General features: G+C 36.3%; 2 protein-coding genes across 14 annotated transcripts in view; one reads left to right on the forward strand and one right to left on the reverse strand.

Annotated features, from left to right (window-relative positions):
• The window catches only part of LOC138701497 (uncharacterized), a 95340-nt gene extending 90632 nt beyond the window's left edge, over nucleotides 1-4708 (reverse strand). The window contains exon 1 of one of the 2 annotated variants that reach the window (XM_069828439.1): nucleotides 4575-4708. The gene's annotated coding sequence lies outside the window, so the exon portion shown is untranslated. The remainder of the gene's footprint in view (nucleotides 1-4574) is intronic. The other variant, XM_069828443.1, reaches the window with a different exon arrangement.
• The window catches only part of LOC138701496 (protein bric-a-brac 1-like), a 354692-nt gene that overhangs the window by 47290 nt on the left and 291234 nt on the right, over nucleotides 1-16168 (forward strand). The gene's annotated exons all lie outside the window — the stretch shown is intronic.

The following is a 16168-nucleotide window of genomic DNA, read 5'->3' on the forward strand; positions in this document are numbered from 1 at the left end:
ATCTTGTTCCCCCAGCTGATGGAATTGTCCTTGAAACACATTTATCTAATACAGACTGTGAGGAGATCGCGAGAAGAAAGCAGGGATACAGGATAAATTGGCAAAAATATGCGAGCCTTTGTATTTTGTTTAGCGGCTCTTTCCATTATGAGATTCAATTGATGGGCACTTAATTTCACATTTCTCCTGAATTGTGAAGATACTGAACTGAATAGACTGTAAATATTGTACAGAATTAAACGTTGTAGCACTTGTTATACTCACAACATTAAAGAAAATGTATTTAAAACTGCGCGCTACTGACAAACTGCTGCAAATTTTGCAGCGCTTGGAAACTCTGGATTCGCGGCAAGGGGCAGCAGGGGGAGGGGTAAAACTAACGCGCAAAGCTTCCGAGACGAGACTGGCAGCTCCAGGGGAGGAAGTGCCTTCATCCTATAGTCCTTGTCTCTGGTTTCGCTCTCGCAGCACCAGGGGAGGAAATGACTTCACTAACGATTGCGTGCATGTCAATGAGAGCGAAATTTTATAAAAAATTCGAGCCGCTAAATAGAGACTGTATAATAAATGTATTTCGCAGCACACAAATGTCTGGGGGTGCTGCAGCTCCGCAGCCCCCCTTCGAAAGCCGCCCCTGCGAATTATAATCGTATTTTAATTTTGGAATTCAAATTAACAGCTCCATGAGTATAATATTTATGCAACAAGCGGATAATCTTGATGATTATGGCATGAGTGACAATTTTCGCGAGTGTCATAATAAGATTATTCACGAGTTCGATACAACACTTTATGGCATCTTAGCATTATAAATTGTAGGAAAACTCGGGATCCATAGCTGGCAATTGACATCGAGTAAAGATGAATGGATGACCTTGCAGTTTATGTTACAAAATGTTCCTTTATTTTGTTAATATAGTTTCTCAGAATCACAGAACTGTTTTATGTGATATTACAAAAGTGATACAAAATTGTTAAAGATTGGAAATAAATGATACGTCACCTTGTGTCCTGCATTTCATTTCTTGTTACACGGCGCATAGAAGATATTCAGACGATATGCATGCATCCCGATCCAAGCGTTCCGGTAATATGTCATAAGCGAATACGTCATTGTTTTTATCAGTACCCGTGCCATAATAAGCCAATTATGAACGATATTCGATGTAGTAAGAGCCTGGTTATAATGCTAGGATGGCATAAATGTGTATTTACTACACACCTTGAGACAATACTTGTGTCGCTATAAATGGGCGGAAAGTGTAATCGACTGATGACATTATTTTCTCCAGTTAAGTTTCGGAAAACAGGTGATGGGTTAGTGATATTTCAGTTATTTCGCATATAGCCTACGATTGTTCAAATCATCGAAAAAGGACATCCATTATTTATTTCCACGGGTCAGAATATTACGGTATTTTCTGTTTAAACTAATGTATTTAATGCTGACGAAAACAGTCGTAATCTGTATTGTAAACCACATTCAGTAACTGTGGTATATATGCTTTTATTTTAAATATGTCCATGGTGTCTATGGCTTATCGTTTTGTACGGAACTGCTGTTGAATGTCATTACGCCAATTTAATGAAATGATAAATACTGTATAATAATAATAATAATAATAATAATAATAATAATGATTTATTTTAGCTGGCAGAGTTAAGGCCGTAAGGCCTTCTCTTCCACTCAACCAGCAAAAAGTGTATATACATATGCATGAACTTACAAAGAATCCAACAATTTGATTTAGATGAGAGTTACATGTATACAAAAGTTATTTACAAATTAACAACAAAATACTATGAACTATTAATTAAACACTGAAATAAACTGTGTAGCAGAATTAAACTAAAATACATAGAATGTTAATATATTTCAAATAATATTAAATAATAGAAAGAGATTATTACGAGACAATTAAAATACAGCACAATCAGGATGATGTCTAAAGAAAAAAGTAACAATGTAGTCAGTGATAGTTTAAATCAGTATGATTGGAGTGAAATGCTAATAAGGTTATCTTTTAAGCTGTTCTTAAAGGTGTTTATTGTCTTGCAGCCCCTAATACTTTGTGACAAGGAATTCCATTGACGCGAGGTGGATATTGTAAAAGATGATGAATAACAAGATGTTCTATGAAGAGGTATACTTAGCGTGCCACAGATAAGTGATCTGGTATTTACGTCGTGGTTAGAGTATAGATAAGAGAAACGAGACGAAAGGTAATTTGGTGTTGAAGTGTGCAGAATTCGAAAGAGTAAAGACAAAGAGTGTAAAGTTCTACGTTCTTTAAGTCGGAGCCACGAGAGACTTGCGAAGGACGGTGATATGTGATCATACCGTCGGATGTTGCACACGTATCTGACGCACATATTCTGAGCTCGCTGTAACTTGACTGACAATTCAGAACTTAGGTCACTTAACAAAACGTCACAATAATCGAAGTGCGGCGTTACTAGGGTTTGCACTAGGGTAAGTTTTAGTTGCTGGGGCAAGAAGTTTCTCAAGCGACTCAAACAGTGAATGGAGGAACAGATTTTTTTATCGTTTCTTTAACTTGAAAATTCCAACTTAGATTATTATCAAAAAAGAAGCCAAGATTTTTTACGACAGATGAATAAGGGATTAGCGTGTTGTTAAGGGTAACAACTGAAAGATTACTGTTATTAAGGGAGTTAACTAAACGCTTATGTCCAATAATTATGGCTTGAGTCTTACTTGGATTAAGTGCGAGTCCGAAATTGGCCGCCCAAGTGGAGACAGTGGCTAGGTCACAATTTAACTTGTCAATCGATTCATTGATCGTATTGGATCTGGAATGTATGTAAAGTTGTAGGTCGTCGGCATAGAGGTGATATCGGCAATACTGTAAGTTCTTTGATACGTCATTAATGTAGATAGAGAAAAGTAGTGGTCCTAATACGGAGCCGTGCGGCACTCCCGCCTTTGTGCATCTCCATTGGGAGAATTGATTATCAAGTAAAACACACTGTTGGCGGTCACGTAGGTAGGAGTCCATCCAGCTCAAGGTATTGTCTGACAGGTGCAAAGCCTTCATCTTTGCAAGAAGCAAGTCGATATCAACAGAACCAAAGGCATTGCTGAAATCGAGAAGAGTTAGTGCCGTTACTTCACCCCTATCCATAGCTTCACGGATGTCCTCAGTCACTTTAAGTAGGGCTGTAGAAGTGCTGTGTCCATGTCTAAAACCCGATTGATAGTCATCAAGGAGTTTGTGTTCGTCGAGATAGTTCATAAGTTGTCCATGTACAATATGTTCTAATGCTTTTGAAAGAGTGGGAAGAATTGATATCGGTCTGTATTGGTTTACTGTAGAAGGTGTGTTAGATTTAGGTAAAGGTTTCACTAATGCCATTTTCCAGAGTGTATAGGATATTCATTTAAAATTTTATACGTACACAAGAATTCTGGCAGACAAATTTTGTAGATACTAGTAGTTTAGAGAAGGCAAGATGAAAACTGCCTAATTTATATTTTCATTAACTAGATATGAGATATTTAGTATCGATATAAACTATGTATACAGAATAGTGGCTAGGGATGTTCTTCCTATGTTACTCAGTTATCTTCTTTCGTAAGTACACCGTTGAAAAAATAATATATTGTATCATTAATTTATTATAGCCTGCAGTATTTAAAAAAATTCATGATATATCTATTCACCAAATTTTCCTGTAAGGAGAACTTGTGATTTGAAAACGTGCATGGATATTACAGCTAATGGTAAGGACCATCACAATATATTTACACCAGAGGGCGACAACATGTGGCAAAAATAGTCCTAGTACAATAGTTAGGAATAAATTACTCAAATAAATGTTGCTTCAGAATGTATGAATACTGGAAAATGTCCCATTCTGTGCATTACACATTTTAGACAAGTGGCTTTAATGTATGCACGATCTGAAAGGTAAGCTATCTACGTATATTTCTATAACGTCAGTCATAGACCTGCTAAATACTATATTACGATGCAAGGTTGGGAAGTGCATTTTACAAAATCGAGGATAAGTTTGAAAAACGAGCAGAGCGAAAAAAAAAATGAAAATTTTGAGGAATATTATTCCAAAACCTTCGCAAAACTATAATGTAATGGTAGCTAAGTAACAATAAGAGCACTGTAATGGGTCTATTTTAGTATATTTTATATTATGAAGAATAGTTTTCCTAGCAATAAATTTGTGTAAGAATTGTAACTTTCAAGGCCTAACAACAATAGCTGTAAATACAACAAAAAAACATGATCGTGCAAAACATTTTCACACATCGTTTCTAAGTAAAAAAATATGATAATGTACTTTATCTCGGAATAAATTAGTTTCATTGAAAAGGAACTCTAAAAAAATCAGAGTTACGAAGATCATGAGTTTCCTCTTTTAGCTGTTACTATTTTAAATAAATGTAATAAAAAAAACTGTAAAGTAATTTTGAGGTTAGGCTTACATGTATGTGTACTGTATAGACCAATGTTATTTCATCTTCATATAATTGTGGCACGTCCGTTGCAGTTGGTTGTAATATAACCTGGCATAAGTGTCAACCTGTAACGTACCTCATTCTATTTAATGTAGCTCTTTCAGTTAAAGCACCTCCCACTGGATCGCATCGAAGCTGCGTTGCTGCGTGAACTGCCTGCTCGTTCCTAACCAGCTGCAGCACAGCTGGGGAGAGAGCACGTTTGCGGTAGGACTAGTGCGGAGGGGGGAGGGTGATTGAAACCTAGTCCGTTTGCATTAGAATAGAATTATTGCAGGACCCGTTTGCGGCATTTAAAAAAAACTATGGAAAGAGTCTGGAAAGCTTAAAGGGTGTGCAAATAATATACAGTAGGCCTATATTTGTTCTTTTCGAAAGGAAGAGCGAAATCACTTGCCGAGCGTAAGTCGATTCACCGATGAAGGCGCCTCGGGTGGTAAAATCTTGTATTACGATAAGTAATTCGTTGGGGCGAACGGTTAGGCAAAACAGGTTACAATACAGGAACGAAGCGGAGTCACTATATATCACGCTTTGGACGTCGTCAACATGGACTTAAAAATTGATAGAATAATTGAGACAAAAAGAGGAAATACGTGTTTAATTATTGAAAACCACAAGTTTAGTAAAACGAACTGTTTAAAAAATGACAATATTCGGTTTTCTTGCACAAATAAGTTTTGCAATACTTACGTGATTGTAGACGAATTTCTGAATGAAGTGATTGAGTGCAAAAATTTTCCACACAACCACTCTGCCTTAAGTGACAGCAAAGTTGAGTTAGAAACTGTTAGAGTAGCTGTGAAGAGGAAAGCAGATGGCGATTTATATGCGAGGCCAAAGGAAGTAATCGTGAGAACTATTCAAGATCAGGGAGCCGAAAATATTCAGCATTCCGACATTAGACTGTTAAGGAAATCAATGTATGGTGTTCGAAGAAAACATTGCTCAACTCTGCCTAACAGCTCACAAGACTCACATGATCAACTACACTGCGAAGGAAACATCACATTTAGAGGTGAGCAGTTCTGCTTTGACATCTCAGAAACACAAACATTATTATTTATATGTGTAAACAATTTAAATATGTTGTGTAAGCCTACACAGAGAGTTGCATTTGGCGATGCAACATTTTCTTATTCTTCCACTTACTTTGCCAATCTATGTTATGTCAATTTTTATATTATTCGTTGATTACTGCTTTTAAAATCCAAATCGGGCCAGTCTCCCCACATCACACGGGACTGAAGTTTTATTAGCATTTTGTTATGGGTTAGATGAGTTGAATGAGGGGATAGCTAAGTGACATGAAGCTGAAATATGTGAAAAGATAAGTGGGTTAGTTGAGGATAAATTTAAGTGACGTGAAGTCGAGGAATGTGGAAAGGTTTCAATCTCCCTCCAGTGTGTAGTGTGGGGAGATATTGAAGTTTCACTACAAATCGTTCCCTAAATGGACAGAACTTGTTATTGATTGCTTCCAGGCGGTCTTAGAACAAGCTGCCCATACTGCTGTTCTTTCTTCGTATTCCAACTGTCGCACCTTAAGCTGCACATTTAATTTAGGACAAACCTATACCGTACCGTTGAATTAGGAAAACCAAGATGATTCTTAAGAAATACTTAAATAAAGATTCGTAACTTACCCATTGACTGAAATAATTTTTTGGATTATGTTTCCTTCTATGTTAAGTCCACTTTTTGACAAGTCATTAGTTTATTTTTATTCATTCTTCCAGTTTACGTGAACTGATTTATATACACGAAATGTGACAATAAACTACTCTACTCTACTCATACCTTCAGAAGTAGGTGATGCTTTTGTAGGATTAATGTCGATCGCCTCCGCTAATAGCATGGATTTGGACATTACATTCTAAACACGTATCCACTGCTCAAAGAAAGTTTTGCACCACTTTGATTTTTTTAAATCACAGCGAAGCTAATGATCCGAGGGGGTAAAAGATGAAAAACACAAATTTTCTGGGGGAAAAAAAAACAACTATATTTGTTCACAGTTGCTACTTTTCAATTGCACGTGGAGGGAAAAGTGATAATAAAGGTCACGTTGTTACGGCTAAACACAGAGATGCTTTAAAATCAGCGTCCTCCAGCGCAATTACTTATTTTACCATCAGTAAGTGCGAAGAAGGGAACGTAGCTGAGGCAGAGGAAACGTTTGCTTTCCACTCAGACACCACCATTCCTACAACTCCACCACAGGTTTACGGTCACTTTGTCTACAAATTAAATGTCTACGGACAAAATGTCTACTTTTATTAGTCTACTAACAAAAAAGTCCACATTTGTATGCCCACACAAAAAATGTCTACACTTTATTTTGGTCTACAAAAAAGAAGTCTACACGACCCATGGTCCTAAACTTTAATTGCAGTACATTTTACTCATGGACGATTTCTTCAATATCTTCAGCGTACAGCTTCAGACGATAGGATATTCCTCTAAGATAAACATATATTTCATTCCTACCATTGTATGTTGTAATTTCGCACCATGTTCTCCACTTGTTGTAAGTTCATTACGTAAGATTTATTGATTGGGTGTTTCTTTTTCATATGGTCCAGCAATGCTTGATTCATTATAATTTCATTGTTTCTTTGATCTTTTTTAATTGACTCTGTGAATTTCCAAATGGACACATGATGAGACACTACCAATTTTTGGAACTTACTGTGTTATCCCTCCACGGTATTAGTGGTGCGATGTAAGCCACTTAACACTTTGTTGTATACTGTACATTCCTGTAATGATATGTGAAGTTTCGGCAAACAAGAATTATTTTCCCCTAATTCGAATCAATTGTATGAGGCTCAATTTCAGTTATGTGTAAACCAGATCCATGGTTACAAGTTAATTCTTACTTTCGTGGCATACTTTGTTGTAGACCAGACCATTCCAAGTGGGCAGCCACGCGGCATCACGGTGGCTGCCCTGGGTTCGTAGCTGTGCCGAGCCCCGGAGAGAGACAGCGAGTGGGAAAGAGACACAATACCGATCGCTGAGAGGGAGACATGCGTGTAGGGGGTAGAATGAGCCAGTGAGGTATATGGATGGCACATTTTATGACACACAGAAAGAATTGAAGAATTGCAACAATTGGCCATTACAAAACAATATAACAAAATAAAATTGTTCTTTTTTTCTGTAGTTAGGAAGACAAATGACATTTCTTTGATTTCGCCAACTTAGCTATATCAAGGAAAACTGTTTGAGCAGAATGAATGCGTAACACTGCTTCCAACGCAACATCGGACAAACTCTTATTCAAGTTCATGCCTGAGAATATGTGTTAGCAAAGGTATGTAGAGCCAAACATAACAGTTAACTTGCATGTCAATGCGTGGATACGCAGGAACTCTTTTTGTTTCAAGTTCTTATAAAACGCAACAAGGCCGCCTGGAATATTTTAATACATATCTTTCAAAATTGTGTGACATTGAAGCCTTATCAGTTCTCTTTGGAATTTGACTGGAGCCTGCTCAACATTTACAGAAAATGGCGTCATAAAAATGTTCACCAAGTTCCTGCACGCGGCGAGAGAGACTAATTGACTCAAATAACGTCACCCGGGAAGGATACAATATCTCTGAAGTTGAAATCATACACTCCTTTACAAACATTCCATCCGTAAAAGACTGGCTACATTTGGCAATAATTAGAGCAACAATATAGCTTGCATGGACGGTTCTTTCGGAACTTGGTTCAGTGTGCTGCGAAAGAAAGGGAACAATTAATTTTTAATGACATTGTCACTATAAAAAAAATAGATACATAGTTAAACGGACAGAAAATCCTTTAACGTTTAACAAACGTTTTTATGTTAATTCCCATACATTGTTGACAACTGTTCAAAATAAACTTACTATAACCTAACCATTAATTTAATTATATTGCCCTTAGAGTACTTATTAGTTGAATGATATTTACCTCGTAGTAAGAAGACTGCAATTCGACCTTTAGTTTCGTTATTAATGCCTTCCTCTCTTCGCCGATAATATGAGCATGGGCATCAGAATGTTTAACTTCAAAGTGACGCGTAACGTTGTACGTTTTTACCTATACATTGATATGGCATATTAAACACTGAACATTGTTGTCGTCAGATTAGACAAGATACAAGCCCTCCCAAGAGAGGTTAAATCCTGAACCGACTGTCGACGCACTTCTCTTCATCCTTATCCAAAACAGTTAAGCACAAACGATAATACACCATATGGATGAATGAATGATGGAACGCATAATCCAGCAATGTCTGCAGAATATCATCCAACAGACGAGAAGAGTTGATGATCGCATGCATTCGTACACCACCACAACCTCAGCGACAGAGAGGAGTGGGGGTCCGTCCTGGCCAGACACAGGGCAGCGTCCGGGCGCCCTAGCCCTCAAACGCTGTGTTGGAATGGTCTGTTGTAGACCAGATATCTTACGAATGTCCACATCTTCTGCGTAGAGTAATGTATGTAGACTAAAAACGTTCGTAGACGAATTTAAACTTGGACATTTCCCATCAGAGACCCATAGGCTCAACTCACACGGACCACAACTTGTGATTATATGCAGTTTTTGTGTGGTTGTGCTGTCGGCGGAACCGACCACACGCGGACTTCATTTTTGTGGTCGGCTTAACTCAGACGGACCACAACTTTGAAGTCCATATCAACCACACCACACCGCAAACTTAGTACCAAAATGGATTTCGAAGAGAAAGCATTGTTATGGCTTTTATTACGTCGTAGAAAGCGGAGACGTCGGAACATTTTTTTTTATTAATCCTATTATAGAAAACAAAAATGAGAGTCAGTTTCACTTGCTGCATCATTCGTTGAGAATATACGATGACATTTTTTTTAATTACTTCAGAATGAGCAAAACTATTTGATTTATTTATTGACTGAGTTAACGGAGAGTATAATACGAAACGGCACAACAATGAGAAAAAGTATATTACCTGAGGAACGTCCCGCACTTACTATAAGCCTAGATCACACTATACTATACTATACTATTCTATGATCTAGGCTGTAAGGTAAGTAAAATTAATTGAGATAGTCTATGAGAAAAAGGCACATAATCCAAAATGGTGTTTTGAGAAAAAAATATTTTAGAGTTTCATTTTGTATGTATATACTCGTATTTTCATTTGGTCATTAAAGGTGTAGATTTTTATATTATATTTTTGTATTTTTACTGGAAATGAAATCCTCAACTTGTCTCATATTCAAATACGATATCTACAAGAAGAGTATGTGTCCTTTTCCCGCAGATTAATTTTATTTATAAAAATATCTTCACAGGAAAAAAATCAAACATTTATTCTATAATTACGTTGCTCTTATTTCCGGCAGCCAATCACGTCGCAGTTTCGGCTACATTCAAACGTGTGCGTCTTGTCATTCGCTGCTGATAACGTTATGCACTTCCTAAGGCTCGATAAACACTGAGTATAATCGTCTGCCATTTTGGTTCTTTCATTGGCGTTCGCAGAAAGCACACGAGGACGCTATTTGTCGCACCGTTAAACATTATCATGTCATAGCTCCTATGAAAGTCAATCAATTGCGTTGTAACTTTTAGGATTCATAGATAAATGTCTAAGCAAAGTATAGAAAAAATTCTAAATCAAAATCTTTTTTGGAAAGTTAGAAAAAAATTATTAAATTCGAAATGAGCCGTCTAAAATAGACATTGGCATGATAAGTGACAAACTTTTTTTATTTTTCACGTTAGGTAGGAGGTCAAAGCGAGAGAAATGTTTAGGAAGAATGGAAATTACTTTTAAAAGTAGCTGCTACTCAAAATCTTTACTGGTTTGCGAGTTATGGCGAGTTAAAGAAATGCGTTTGGCATCAATCAGGAAAATTCTTGATATTCAACACAATATGGCAAACATTAATTGTACTGAATTTTATGAACTTATTACAAGTAGCAAAATGTCGAAGTATCTAGGTTCTGTAAAATCTTCCGAAAAGTATGCTTGGTATAGGAAAATTTAATGCCCATAAAGTTAAAGTGTGTGTGATTCTTAACAAAGTAAAAAATCAACATAAACGTTCCATAACAAAAGTTTGAATTGTACATCAAATTCTCAAGTAGTCTATTAAAATACTGACGTGCATTGTATTGACGTTGTACCATCATTAATAAAGTACGACCCATAATAACTTAACCTCGTATCTTTGTCCTGGTTTTATGGAAAATAATTATGGCAACCCTATGTTCGACTGAACTTTTCACTGTCACAAAAGAGAAAGCTTTTGTAACTTCGTTTCTTTGATGGAGGCTTAGAAATATATTTTCTTTGTCAATGATACAGAACATCGAGCATGATTGGTATTGCATTCAAGGTCTTTTGAAAGGAGATGTTATCTCAATCAGGGCCAACCAATCACGGATAAGAAGCTCGTGACCAGTGGCATCGCGTGACATTTTGACATAGGGATGCGATTTTTTTAATGGTTAAAATACAGTAGTCTGCTTTCGTTATATGCAGGAGTTGTGTTCCTGGAAATAGCCGCTTTTTGAGGAATATTTGAGTTGAATTTTCAAATTTTCATTATAATTTCCTTGTAGCATAAGTTATAAGGATATTTACCGGGCCGAAGCCTGGCCGTGTTTACATAAAATACGAAAGACGAAAGTGCGTAGAACGAGACCTATTATACTGTTGAAAATACAGTAAATCAAAATAAGCTTCATAGTTTTCTTTTAGATTTAATAATATTTCTTCAGGGAGTGAATTTGCAAAGGTGGTAAATTGTGTATGATCAAGCATAGGTATTCAAAAGCTTCAATTTGAAATTTTCAGCAAACTTTTGACTAATATTAAATCTGATAACCTACAGGATTTCATTGAACAATCGCCTATGTACAATTTTCTTATACTCTCTAGGGATTGCATTCAGCCGTGATCTTTCAGATTGGGGATAATTTTCAGCAGCAATATCATCCATGCGTTCCCAAAATTCCTCAGAGTAATTTCTCAGTCCTTACATGAACTCCTCGAAATTATGAATTTTTGTTTTACAAAAAGCAACATCTGTTACTTTTTGAAACAGAATATCAGAGTGTGGGGATATTGCAGCGAATAATATTATAAAACCAAAGTCCTTCAGTAAACTTAACAGCCCTCGTGCACAAACGACAGTTTCGTAGTCCCATTCACAATCTTCATTATCCATTATTGGTTCAAATAAGCATTCCAACTTTGATGATTTAGAGAAAAAAACTCGAAAATCCAGCAAGACTGGTGAAGGTCACTTCTACTTCTTTCATAAAATTGGCAGACTCAGGTAAGACGAGGTTTAATTATTTTACGCGTAGCGTACACAAAAATCGCTTACTTACAATGGCTGCGAAATTTTGCGTGTAAATCATGTTCTCCCGCCATCTCAGCCACTCCATTGTAGGTTTGAGCAGTAAGTTTTAACACTGCAATCAAAATCGTTAATAACTTTGAGAGAATGTTGAAGAAGAGCATTTTCAGACTGACATCTGTTCATTTTTAAACTCCTTCAATGTCTGTTACATATCGCAGAATTGAAGATAACTGTGATTTCATGCTATGTCAGAGCTCTCATCCAGAATTAAAGCTACGAACGGTGCTTTACAATTTTCTCTTTCCGAATTTTATCATCCATGACTTCGCCTACTGGGAGAATAATATTAAAATAGATTTGAGGGAATTGCGATATGTGCTAGGGACTGAATTAATCTCGCTCAGGATATGGTCGATGGCAGACTTACGTGGGGACGTCAATGAACCTCCGGGTTTTCTGTAAACCATTTTAATACCTTACTTACAAATGGCTTTTAAGGAACCCGAAGGTTCATTGCCGCCCTCACATAAGCCCGCCATTGGTCCCTATCCTGTGCAAGATTAATCCACTCTCTATCATCATATCCCACCTCCCTCAAATCAATTTTAATATTATCCTCCCACCTACGTCTCGGCCTCCCCAAAGATCTATTTCCTTTCGGTCTCCCAACTAACACTATATGCATTTCTGGATTCGCCCATACGTGCTACATACCCTGCCCATCTCAAACGTGTGAATTTAATGTTCCTAATTATGCCAGGTGAAGAATACATTGCGTGCAGTTCTGCGTTGTGTAACTTTCTCCATTCTCTTGTAACTTCATCCCTCTTAGCCCCAAATATTTTTCTAAGAACCTTATTCTCAAACACCCTTAATCTCTGTTCCTCTCTCAAAGTGAAAGTCCAAGCTTCACAACCATACAGAACAACCGGTAATGTAACTGTTTTGTAAATTTTGTGAGCAGACTAGATGACAAAAACTTCTCAACCGTATAATAACAGGCATTTCCTATATTTATTCTGCGTCTAATTTCCTCCCGAGTGTTATTTATATTTGTTAGTGTTGCTCCAAGATATTTGAATTTTTCCACCTCTTCGAAGGATAAATCTCTAATTTTTATATTTCCGTTTTGTACAATATTCTGATCAAGAGACATAATAATGTATTTTGTCTTTTCGGGATTTACTTCCAAACCAATCGCTTTACTTGCTTCAAGTAAAATTTTCGTTTTTTCCCTAATCGTTTGTGGATTTTCTTCTAACATATTCACGTCATCTGCATAGGCAAGAAGCTGATGTAACCCGTTCAATTCCAAACCCTCTCTGTTATCCTGAACTTTCCTAATGGCATATTCTAGACCATTTTAATACCAGTATATATAACACCACCTCATTCTAGTGCCGAGGTCATGGAAAGCAAAGGGGCTCTACCTCCATGCCCCCCAAGTGCCTTCATGGCATGTTACGGGGATACCTTTACCTTTACCTTTTATATATAATTTCAGTCTTATGATAATTAAAATACTCTTTTTAAGTATGATGAGAAGACAAAGTGTGACTTAATTTGATAGTAGTCCCGTAACATAATTATAAGCGTTTAATTATAGTTATGTAACATTGACCACAAATGAATAGGCTTAAATAAACAAATAATAGTGATACCGATAATTATTTATTAATGTATTTAATAAATCTATGCTGTACCATATTGCAGCCATGTTTAATCTGAAGAATTCGAATTATGACAAAACTGACTGCGAATCAATATATTTAAATAAATAAGCCTAATAGTCATGATGATACCTAACTAAGTGCAGTATTTAATAAATATCAGTATATGTTAGGCCTATATTTAACCTCACGATAATTACAATGCTTAATTTAAGAACTATGAAGAAGAGTAGGCAAAGTGTGACTTAATGTGATTGTAGACCTACACTGTAACATAATTTATAAGGGTTTAATAATAATTACGATGACACTAACTGCAAATCAATTGGCGTGTTATCAGTGGCGTAACCAGGATGTTAAGAAGGGAGATGCCAAGTTTTGGAAATATCACATGGCAAATTTGCCCATAACTTACAACTTATTTAAAAGGCAATTTATTACTATGAAATTTAAAATCAATTTAGACTCTCCAGAAGTTGTACAAATCAAACTGAATTCGCTGTCCTTGCAGAGTGAATCAACAACGCCGACTCTAAATAAATTACCGGTACTTATGTAGTTATCGGTATTGTGTTGAGAACGGTAGCTTCACAGTATCTTTGAAAATCATCGGTCAATTGAAACAACTTGTCAGCAGAAATATAATAATAATAATAATAATAATAATAATAATAATAATAATATTATTATTATTATTATTATTATTTATTTATTTATTTATTCTGGCGAAGTTAAGGCCATCGGGGTTTCTCTTCCACTTAGCCAGATTTGTTAATTTGTTAATTTAAATATTAGTTATTGTTGTACAGTAAAACAATAGTATATATATCATAGTTCTGGGATGTCTGAGGATACGGATTGTAACCCATCATCCCCTCAGCATACCAATATTGGAAATCGCACTGTATGCACAGAATTTAACCAGAAAATGACAGAATGGCGAGATAGATTTATTCTAGATGTTAATGATGAAGACTACGACCTTAATGTCAACCAGTGGACTGAATTCTTAGCTACAGCGATCGATTTACTTCCAGGTCCAAAACATCCAGCTCGGAAGTACTACCAATATCGGAAAAACAAAAGTAACACAGATAACCAGAAGAAATATAAACAAACTACAAATCCGGAACGTGCAACTAAAAGAGATCGACTGAAACGTAGATAAAAATATAGGCTAAGTTTCAACTTACACAATACCTCTATTACAACCAACGGAGGAAAGCAGTGAGGTCTGTCCTACGTTCTAAAGCCGAAAGTTGTGATGTTTCAACTGAAGCTATATTTAAATACTTTTCTGATACACACGGACAGCCTAATCATATGGTTCGCACTGAATATTCTTCCACCCTAAATGTAGATGAACGAATTCAAATGGACGACATGTTCATGGAAACAATAAGTACTGGGGAAATTGAGACAGCCCTAAGGAGTATAGCAGTAGATACATCACCTGGCCCTGATCACATTATTGTGAGAGTAATTAAAAATAAAACAGCAACAGAAATAATAGCTTCTATCGCTACACGAATGTTAAAAACTGGCTTCGTACCCTCCAAGTTTAAACAAGCCCGAACTATATTAATCCATAAAGGTGGTGATACAATGGATTTAACAAACTGGAGGCCTATCACAATATGTTCAGTAATCAGAAGAGTAATTGAACGTGTACTTGACCGACGTATCCGCGAATTCGTGAGTTTTAACCCAAACCAAAGAGGTTTCACCAACTCCTCTGGTACTCACATCAACACTGCAATTCTAGATTCTCTGCTACGTGAAGCCAAAACAAATGCAAAAGATCTGGCTGTTATGTTCATTGATATACGGAAAGCTTTTGATAACATAGGTCATAACCACTTAAGAAATACCTTAAATGCATTACCCATTCCAACTAAACTCACAAATCTGGTCTTCAGCTTACAGACAGGTAATATTACAACGATTCAATCTAACAATGGTAAAACAAAACCCATCGCCATAGTCAGAGGTGTGTTACAAGGTTCGTCACCTACTCTTTTCAATCTATGCATTGACCATATTTTGAACGAACTTAGTGAACACGGCATGACTACTCAGTATGGATTTAACTTAAGTCCATCTGAAGATCAATTAACTGTAATGGGCTTCGCAGATGATATTGTTATCATTGGTAAAGACAAAAAATCCGCTTTAACACTCTTCAATCACGCAGTTCAACAATTCCATGAAATCGGACTAGACATTAACATTAACAAGTGTAAAGGCATGTGTATTAAAAAGGGTCAGCTGTTTGAAGAAAATTTTCACATCTCGTCTGGAAATGAAATAGCTGGTTTGCAAAGAGGTGACTTCATTCGCTATCTAGGAGTCAATTTTTATGACGAGATTAATTTTGATCCTCTTTCAACATTGTCTAAACTAAGAACAAATGTAGAATTGTTTATTTCTTCACCACACTTACAAGGGGATCAAAAATACAACATCATTAACACCTCAATCTGTCCTAGTCTAATATATCCATTTCAGACAGTGCCTCCAAAAAAAAAAAATTCTAATACATTCATAGTGGATGCAGATATTATGATAAGGGGTCTGCTGAAAGAAATACTGCAACTGCCTAATGACCCTCCTACAGATATGTTGTATACAGACACAAAATTCAAGGGATTAGGTTTATT

This window comes from Periplaneta americana, chromosome 6 (assembly GCF_040183065.1).
Source record: "Periplaneta americana isolate PAMFEO1 chromosome 6, P.americana_PAMFEO1_priV1, whole genome shotgun sequence".
Classification (NCBI taxonomy): domain Eukaryota; kingdom Metazoa; phylum Arthropoda; class Insecta; order Blattodea; family Blattidae; genus Periplaneta; species Periplaneta americana.